The following is a 10,685-nucleotide window of genomic DNA, read 5'->3' on the forward strand; positions in this document are numbered from 1 at the left end:
TATTCATGGGTTTGAATGTCCTTCTGGTATGTTTCGCCCCTCAAGTAAATAAATACTTCGTTTTTTTTATTAATAATTCAGATATATGATTGATTTACAATGAAAGTGATTGTAAGAGAACGATATTGCTTTAGTTCAGAATTAAATACGAGCTTTAGTGTTTATACTAATGCTATGGTACTATGGTAAATTTGTGTATTCTTGTCTTTAATTTTTGCTGATTTGCTAGGTCTATATACCATTTTGTGCTTCTTTGTTTCATATTTTGTTGTTTTTATAGTGATTGGGATCGTTACATTTGTACACAGGCTACAACTAAACATTGTGTTGTATTTTTTTAAAATAAAATATTTTTTTAATCTGCTATCTATGCACTGAGTTCATAAAAAAAAGTGTTTTGATTTCGAATTTCGAATTTTGTGTTTGTATTTTTTTTCTTTTTTTTTTCTTTGAAAGTTGGTGTTATGTTTTTCAGCCTAGTCCAAGAATCTGATGCATTAGGTGTTTTTTTTTTATTAGTTTATTGTCTAAATAAAAGTTGTCCTATACTTCTTTAGCTTTTTTATGCCATAAGACATGCGTCAAATATTGCCTTCACTAGGTGTCCGTCGCCATTCAATATGCTCCTCTAAAGTAGACTTTGCAAAATAATATGTGTCATTAAAAGAGGGACGAAAGATACCAAAGGGACAGTCAAAAATCAAAAAAGATGTAGACATTTGTTGTAAAAATTAAAATCACAAAAATACCGAAAATTCATTCAAAACGGAAAGTTCCTAATAAATGGGAAAATGGACGAAAAGCATGACATTCAGACGAAAATATTGATTACTACTTTAAACTATAAGATTGATCATTTGTAAATGTTGATTATGTGTCATGGATTGATACCCAAGATCCTTTGATTTTCTATTATAACTTTAAAATGACCAATAATACCATACAGGTTTTTATTGTACCGTATAGGGAACCTACTTTTCTAAAACTATAGGGATAATTTAATTTTCAACAAAATGACTAGACACATATTTTTGAATTCTAAAATAAAACTGTCTTAATGCACCTAACTGATTTTCAGTTTCAAACCTAATAGCGTTGTTTCCAATTCGGCGGTAACAGATGTTTTGTTAAAACCATATTCCTGTCAGTAATATTGTGTGTGTAGGATGTAAGATAAGACAGGTTAATATTATTATGAGCTTCGAACATACAACATTTACAAAGTGTTTTTACCAGGGATTTCGTCATTTCTATTAATCCGTAATTACGATTTATTTGGACTAGGTCAATTATATTAAAAGGTTTGAGATATATTTCATTGTTTTTGACATTTCTTTATGCGAAAGGATAAGCAGTATGAGTTTTTGTTTATTTCAATATAGAGAACAGTTCACAATAAATTTTCTACTTTATTGTTCATTGTCATTGAGAATAATAAATGCATTATAGATACCAGGATCAAAATTTTATATTTACGCCAGACGGACGTTTCGTCTTAACAAGACTCATCTGTGACGCTCAAATCGAATGTCATTGGGAAAGGATTTCTAAGTTTGAACTTCTATTCATTTAATTTCTTTTTTGTACTATCTAAATATTGTTCTAAAAAATCTTCGATAAGACGGAAATAAAGTCAATATATATAAATACAAAGATTTATTAAAGTATTTTTGACAGTGTTCAACTCATAACTGATTAGGTCTTTCAAATGTTTTGTTAAGTCGTAGAAAATATTGTATGGTCAGCCTGGTACCTTTGAGCTTTAATTAACAACCACGATAACGATACAAATGCCTATTGCCAAAAGATATCAACTGCATATAATTTATATTAAACCGTCATTTTCTTTACAGTTTATCAAAATATTGAATTACTTTAGTAACACTTAAGTTTTTTTCTACCCCATTCGTTTCATACTAGTAAGACATATTTGGCTTTGTGTTGAAATAAAGAAAACTTTTACATAATTTTTCCACCATGACTCTCAGGTTGTTTTATCTGAATCAAGTCAGCTGTGATACAAGTGAGATTTTTGACTAGCTATAAAACCAAGTTGTATTTACCCAGTTGTATTTCATTCGATTGATGTGTTTGAACTTTTGTTTTGCCCTCTGATATGGGACTTTCCAATTCGAATTTCCGATGTAGTTTGATATCTTTGTTATTTTACTATTTAGAGACGACGAATGATACGTTTCAATTGTCATAACCACAGTACCGTCCTCTTTTCCTCGATTGTGTGTTACCGAATAACGGTTATCACTGGATTTGTACTGCCATGAACAGCACAATGGGAGCAACGTGCTGAGCAGGACCTGATTACCCTGTCTGAGGCACCAGATATCAACTCCGGTTTTCCGTTTTTTTTTTCATTGCATTGTCAGTTTGTTTTCGACTAATGAGTAAATCTTTTTGGTATCTTTCGATACTCCTCTGCCTTTTCGTTTATTTTTGATTCGTGTGTCGTTCGGAGGCCGTTGACGTATTATCCATTTGCATTTTATTCATCAGTGGCGGATCTAGAAATTTTCATAAGAGGGGGCCCACTGACTGCATAAGGTGGGTCCCGATTCCGTCACGCTTCAGTGATTCCCTATATAACCAACCAAAATTTTTCTGAAAAAGGGGGGGGCGGACCCCCTGCCCCCCTAAATCCGCCTCTGTTCATAACCAACATCGATTGGCAACATATATATCTAATTCCATAACTAACAAATCGTAACTGCGGCACCGGATGCGCATAAACTTTGACAGATTGAACGAATAGATTTGGATTTCTACTATGTTTGTGTTTAAAATTACGGATTAACACGTTTAAATTGAAAATTTCGTATTCCGTAATGTCGTCAAATTTTATCAAGACAGTTGAGAAACATATTAACAAAAAACTTAAGCAGATTTCATTTTCTAAATTCGTAAGGCAGAAATAATAAGATTTATTCCTATGAAGAATAAATCCGGTTATCGGAGGAAAGTGGGCTTACCTTTTGGGAGTTGTCCCGCTTTGCACACACTACAAACCATTAAAAGTCTGAAATGGCCTATATCTGTACTCGACTGTACTGATTTTTACTCGACCAGTCTGAATTCGTCTGAGATTTACTTGATAATACTCGACTGTAGTCTGAACCATACTTAACAGTCTGAATGTGTACTTGACCAGTATTTAACCATTTTATACGAGTCTGAACCGTACTCGACCTAGTCTGAACCGTACTCCACCTAGTCTGAACCGTACTCGACCCAGTCTGAACCATACTCGACCAAGTCTTAACCCACCTAAACCTATTCTTTGTATCTATCAACTGAATTTGATCAATTTAGGATTTTTTTTTAATAAAAATGAAATTTGAACAACAACTTGAAATTAAAAATGTATTCAATACAGTATTGAAATTAAAATTTCACAATAATCAATCATAATATAACTTCAACTCAATATTAATCAACACTTACATAATAATATATATCAACTTTTAAAATATAAATAAAACAAGCTGATCAAATAATCTAAAAAAATGAATTAAGACTAATATTTTTAATATTATTTAAAATGTTATGAATATTTCGGAAGTATTTTATGGTAACTGGACTATAGTATAGATCTATGGTGTCAGTTGAGTTCAGGTAATAATGCAGTGAATGTCTTTGTATTAAGATATATATAGAATAGTATATAAAACAACTTAATAATTTTTTAAGAAATGAGAGCTTAATTGTTTTGTTTTATTAAACCAAGAATTTAATATAATCATGATAATAGAATTTTCATAGCAATCCTTGATAACCTTTTAAAAAAGGAAATGTATTCCAAAGTAACAGTAAAAAAAAAAATCAATTTTTTTTGTCAAATTAACATGGCATACATAAAGCATTTTAATATGTTCTAATTACCTCAGTACATGTGTGTTTTACAGGTAAAAAGAAAGCCCTATTTTCCTAAATTCGTGTATTACTTATCTAGTACATACATGTATATTCGAAAGGCCTTGTTATATAATTTAAACAGGATGTTGCAATTTTGAATCAATGATATTTAGAATTTAATACCTCTGACCAGGTGTGACCTTCTTTATGAGTTTGCCCCCAAGCAGAGGTTATACCTTATATTTCACCACTAATCAGAAAAAACAATTTTATATATTTATTTATTTAATTTTATCTCTTTTTGATATAAGTTATATATAATATATTTTTTTCTTATCTTGAATATAACCAAAGATATATTTCTTTTATAAGATTAATTTTTTTTATAAATTTTGTTGGCTGTTGTTATAAATGTCAGTTAAAAAGAAATTTATTTTAACAGTTAAAAAAGTAGAGTTTTTTTGGTCTAGTATGGTTCAGACTGGTCGAGGTTTGTTCAGACCTTTGGTTAAGAATGGTTTAGACTGGGAAAAAGGTCGAATACATGTCGAGAATGGGTTAAGACTGTTTCAGACTGGTCGAGTAATAGTTCAGACTATTTTCAACGGCAAATATAAGGGTCAAGTACGATTCAGTACAGTCAAGTATGGTTCAGACTGAGGTCGAGTAATGTCAAGTAAAAGTCAGACCAATTCAGACTGGTCGAGTAAAAATCAGTACAGTCGAGTACAGATATAGGCCATTTCAGACTTTAATGGTTTGTAGTGACACGTGGTGGAACTTGTTATGTATTATGAGTCACGTTAATTATTTTAACATTGATAACTGTGATGTCATCATTTTTTCTTTACCACTATACAGCAGAGAGAAGACGCAAAAAATTGGGTTTCGTATGAATTAACTAATGTTTGTTTCAAAAGTTACCCACCCACCCACCACTTCAATTAAAGATATACTCCTAAAATGTAATTAATATGCACGTGTTAAATATTATATATATTATTTAATATCAAGTTGTTCGTTTTTCTGCTGTTTTTTTTTTTTTTGTTCTATTTTTCAGATTGAAATGACTGGTAGTTTATTTCGATTGTAATCCCAATCCTTCGTCACGGCTTCAGACAAAGACTCCGACCATTTAATGGCGAAAATAGCGACACAACATCTACAAATATATTATGCTTCTTATGATGGAATCATGTATCCGCTGAGCGTCTGTTTCCCAGGGCCAGCATCCGATATATTTCGGAAGCAATAATGTTAATAAGGATATTATATTGATATATAAGGAAATGACATTATAAGGAATAACAATGAGGTGGAAATAAGGAATAAGAATAATGTGGAAATAAGGAATAAGGAATGGACAATAATGTGGAAATAAGTAATAAGGAATGGACTATAAGGTTTAATTATATATACTAGGGACTTGCCAATTATGTTTCTCGGCAGTCCCATTCTTTGTCAAGCCGTGGCCGTACAATTTTGTACTTTTGCCAAATAAAATATTTCTTACTTTATATTTGTATGTCATTTGGCCCCACGTTATCTCAGATAACATGGATAAAAATGTCTTTATATATTTTAATATGAATTTAATATTTTGTATTTCATTTTTGTATGCTCTCTGTCATTGACGTACAGTAGATATTTCAGACGTCCATAAACTGTTTCTGTTGGATACACGACAGCATCATCACGATCTGCATCTCAACCAGGCATGTATTCCAGTTTCTATTCTACTTATATTATTCTGATACAGTATGGCCATTTGTTCTTGATTACGACAAAAGATATTCAGAAAATTCTGTTTGCCATCCGTCAAGACATGTTACTTTTCCTGATATCATTAAAACGGTTGCTTTTGTAGACCAGAAAAAAACACATGGCATATCATTGTTGGATAAATTATTTGTGAATGATTGGTTATAAGCCATTTCCTATTCAATACCATAAATTCTTCCTCTTTTTGTGTTTTCTCCGTCTTTGTACACATTTCATTCTGGATTATTTGGTAATCATGGAAAATATTTTTATTTTCAATAAACCATAAACATTGGTATAGAAAAGACACGTATGTACAACATGGCAGAACTAACAAAACAATTGCTGAGATGATATATGAACCAGGAACACATATACCTGTGTTGATAATCCTTTAAATTGTAAATATTTTATTCAATTCTAACTTGGTTTTTATACCCCATCTACAGAGGATGAGGAGCATTATGTTTTCTGGTCTGTGCGTCCGTCCGTTCGTTCTCGTCCGCTTCCGGTTAAAGTTTTTGGTCAATGTAGTTTTTGATGAAGTTGAAGTCCGAACAACTTGGAACTTGTACACATGTTCCCTATGATATGATCTTTCAATTGTAATGTCAAAATAAGAGTGTTATCCCAATTTCACTGTCAACTGAACAAAGAAAATGATAGTGAGAGTTGAGCATCCGTATACTATGGACACATTCTTGTTTAAGACATAATCTTCATGTGTTTTAAAAACAATATATTTGCATGTTTGAAATAATAATGTGACATATGAAGTTTCTTGTTTTCTTCAATGTATTAGACACGTTCCCCATTTCTACTCTCAATTTTATTGCCAAATCATTTTTTGTAAATTTAAAAACTACATTTAGCTTGAAGAAGCTTGCAATTTGTGATGCTAAACCTATACAAATCGATAGATAGTTTGTTCACATCCTAGTGACGCATTCATTCTGGAGAAAAACAAAAGAAATAAATCGGATTTAGTTTTCATTTATCGTTACAGGACATTGTCTATCATTTACGAAATAGGCCGATAAATTTTAAAACTATTTATAACACTGCTATTGAATTTTCTATTTGTCTTGTTAAGTTCTTTAAGTAGTACTTAAGACCATATCTTTCAAACGATTGAAGAAGAATGGCTGCATGCATCAGTCATCAATATTTATAAAGGTGAATTACGTACACCGGATAAATATTGGTATTCTATAGCTTTGTGTCTTGTAAATAAAACATTTGTATCTGCTATCTGTGGGCTGACTTCCAAACTGTTTGTCTTGATTTTAGATTTAATTTTAGTAAGTATCTTTTTTTGTAATCTTTTTTGTTTGTATATATATATATAACGACCTTAAAAAAAGATATATATATATATATATATCTTTTTGACCTTAAAAAAAGTTATATATATATATATATATATATCTTTTTTTAAGGTCGTTGTTTATGATTTTTAAAAACCAAATAATTTTCTTTTTCAAAAATCTTTAAAACGTTTCCGGAGACGATGTAGTCTGAAAACCCCCCAAAAAGCCATTAGTACTACTAACGCAATATCAGATAAGACAGGTAATTCAATTATCAAATTATAGACTTTTTAGTCTTTAGTATAATTTCTAGAGTTAAGCAAGGTGTTATTTACAAGGGATTTCGTCATTTCTAGATATCAATCCTTAATTACGATTTCTTTGGACCAGGTCAATAATATAAAATGATTTAAGATATATTTCATTGTCTAATATTTCGTTTATGCAAAAGGATAAGCAGTTTGAGTTTTTGTTTATTTCAATATCGAGGACAGTTCACAATACTTTTACACTATATTGTCCATTGTCCTAGAGAAAGGTTTTCTAAGTTTGAACTTCTATTAATTTAACTGTTTGTTCTAACTTATTTATAAGATTTATGTTTTGGCAATAAGGGATTTAAATCGTTGTACAAATCACAATTGATTTGGTCTTCATACTGTTTAGTTGAGTCGTATAAATTTGCGTCTGACGTTTTTTATGCCATTGATCAGCCTGGTACGTTGGTGAGTTTTAATAAACAACCATTAAAACGATGCAAATGCCTGTTGCCAAAGCGTTCTAAATGATATCAACTGCTTATCATTTAAACGGGTATTTTTTTACAGTTTATCGAAATATTGAATTACTTAAGTAACACTTATATTTTTTACCTTATTCGTAGGTATCATACTAGTAAGACGTATTTGGCTTGGTTGTGTAATAAAGAAAACTTCTACATTTCCACCATGACTTCCAAGCTACTGTTTTATCCAAAGTCTAAACAACTGTCATACAAGTGAGATTTTTACTAGCTATAAAACAAAGTTTTATCCACCATTTTTCTATATAAGAAAATATGACAGTTGTTTTTCATTCGTTTGATATGTTTGAACTTTTGTTTTTCCCTTGGATATGGGACCTTCCAATTCGAATGTTCCTAGTAGTTCGGTATCTTTGTTATTTTACAATTCAGAGACGACAAATGATATGTTTCAATAGTCATAATCACAGTACCGTCCTCTTTTCCTCGATTGTAAGATACCGAATTACGGTTATCATTGGATTTGACATGAACAGCACAATGGTTGCAAATATTGAGCAAGACCTGATTTCCCTCTCTGAGGCACCAACGATCAACTCCGGTTTTTTAGTTGGGTTCGTTGGACTTAGTCTTTAGTTGTATGTGTTGTATTTTGTATACTGCTGTTGGTCTTTTCGTCGTTTTTAATTTTTTTGTCATTGCATTGTCAGTTTGTTTTCGACTTATGAGTAAATCTCTTTGGTATCTTTCGATACTTCTCTGCCTCTTCGTTTATTTTTGATTTGCGTGTTGATCGAATGCCTTTGACTTATTATCAATTTGCCTTTTATTCATAATCAACATATATTTTTATTCCCATAACTAACAAATAGAATGATATTCAACAGCAACAGCCATAAGCTTAACTGCAGACCGGGATGCGTATATATTTTGACAGTTTTAACGAAAATAGATTTATTTTCTGCTTTGTTGGTGTTTAAAATTACAGTTTAAAAGGTTTAAATTGAAAACTTCGTATTCCGTAATGTCGTCCAAAACTAACAAGACAGTTGAGAAACAAATTAACATTTAACCTTAGGAACTATATATTTTCTTCAAGAAATTTATCTGTTAAACGCAATAACATGAACAAAAATGCCTTTACATATTTTATTTTAAATTAGACTTATGTATTTTACTTGGAACAGATTACACAAGTATAAAGCTCTCTGTCATTGAAGTACGGTAGACATTTCGAACGTCCACAAACGGCTTCTGCTGGATATATGACAACCGCATTACGATTTGCATGTTTACCAGACACGTATTCCAGTTTCTCATCTACTCATATATATTCTGAAACAGTACATCTATTTGTTTTTGACTGCAACATAAGATATACAGAAAATTCTTTCTACCATCCGTACTTCCATACCTGATATCATTTAAACGGTTGCTTTAGTAAATTGGCATAAAGCACAGGGGATATCATTATTGGATAAACTATTTGGAAATGACTGGTTAGAAGCCGTTTCCTATTCGATACCATAAATTCTACCTCTTCCTGTGTTTTCTCTATCATTATAGACATTCCATCGAAGAACTTTTGATAATCATAGAACCTATTTGGCCTGGACCCCCACATTTTAAAATGTTTTCCGGCAGCATATTCTACAATCATTCTAATTTATTGGCATATGTATTTTAATTTTTCACCAAAAGAACATAAGTTATCATTTAAGATTTGCTACGTTGATTTAACAAATAGCCTTCTATGTTAAAGGGTTTTTATTTCAGTAATCTGATCCTTATTTACACTTTTTTTTCAATCCGTTCATAACAATTAAACAAAAGTATACACTTGTTTCTATGATGAGAGGTTTTGTCAGAACCCTGATAATAACCTACCATCATTAATAAGATTAGACTCCTTTGATCAGATTTGAGAAAATGTGTATTTTATGGGAAGTTCAGAACTCAAATGATAAGTATATATTTTTTTCACATAAATTTGTTTTACTTATATTTGGGCTATTTTTAGATAAAAACGATAGGTTTTCAACAAATGGACCAAAATACAAAACAAACTTTATAAAAGGATTCGATTTATGAAAACTCATCATTATTGACGTGAATTACTATTTTGGCACTTTCAAAAGTTTTAATTGTTTGATAGAACTACAATCTAAGCTAGATTGGGGAGGGGGTCTTAATTTGGATACATAGAATGTTCTGAAAATTTGTCAAAATGTAGTGAAATAAAAAGTATGGGTCACCCTGCTATTTTTTTCACGCTACGGGTTAATCAAAATTGTCAGATTTGGTATATAGTACTGCAACCAGAGTTCATTTTTTAAAACTTTAATGGTCCGGAAGAACACACACCTAAATTATATATCGATGGAAAGACAAATACGTGTACAATAAGAAAAGTTGGGTCGTAAAAATCCAGAGTGGTCACAATTTTGTGAAATTGAGGTCAAAGGTCAGACCTAAAATTATCAACAATTCAACCACAAGGACAAAAAGGAGAAATTTTCTGATATCTATTCAATAGAATGCTACAAAAACGGCTCAATCATAAGCATATGCCATAAACAATGTTAAAACGACAAATTTGACTACTTATATGAAAAGCTGCCATTACAAAATGGCGTTGATTTGGAACCTTCTGATTTTTTTCCATTTAAGACATAGCAAAAGAAGAAGTGGCCTTGACCTTTTCACATCCATAAACTTTCATATTCTGTATAGTATTTCACTAAAGTATATTACAGAATTATTTTCTAAAGTATAAAACACCAGTTTATCAAATTATTTCAATATTTTTTCCATCTTTGAAAAAAACAAAATTCAAGCGCTGAAACAGTGTTTTTAATTTTGCATCTTAAAGGTTGTGTATTTTGTGAAAATTAGTATCTAGTTATAGATAAATACATATTGTGTATTTGCAAAGTCTGGACAGAGCAGTTATAACACAAAATATACTATAGTCACCCGAGGCGAATGCGAGGTTTAAAAAAAAT

This window comes from Mytilus galloprovincialis, chromosome 1 (assembly GCF_965363235.1).
Source record: "Mytilus galloprovincialis chromosome 1, xbMytGall1.hap1.1, whole genome shotgun sequence".
NCBI lineage: Eukaryota > Metazoa > Mollusca > Bivalvia > Mytilida > Mytilidae > Mytilus > Mytilus galloprovincialis.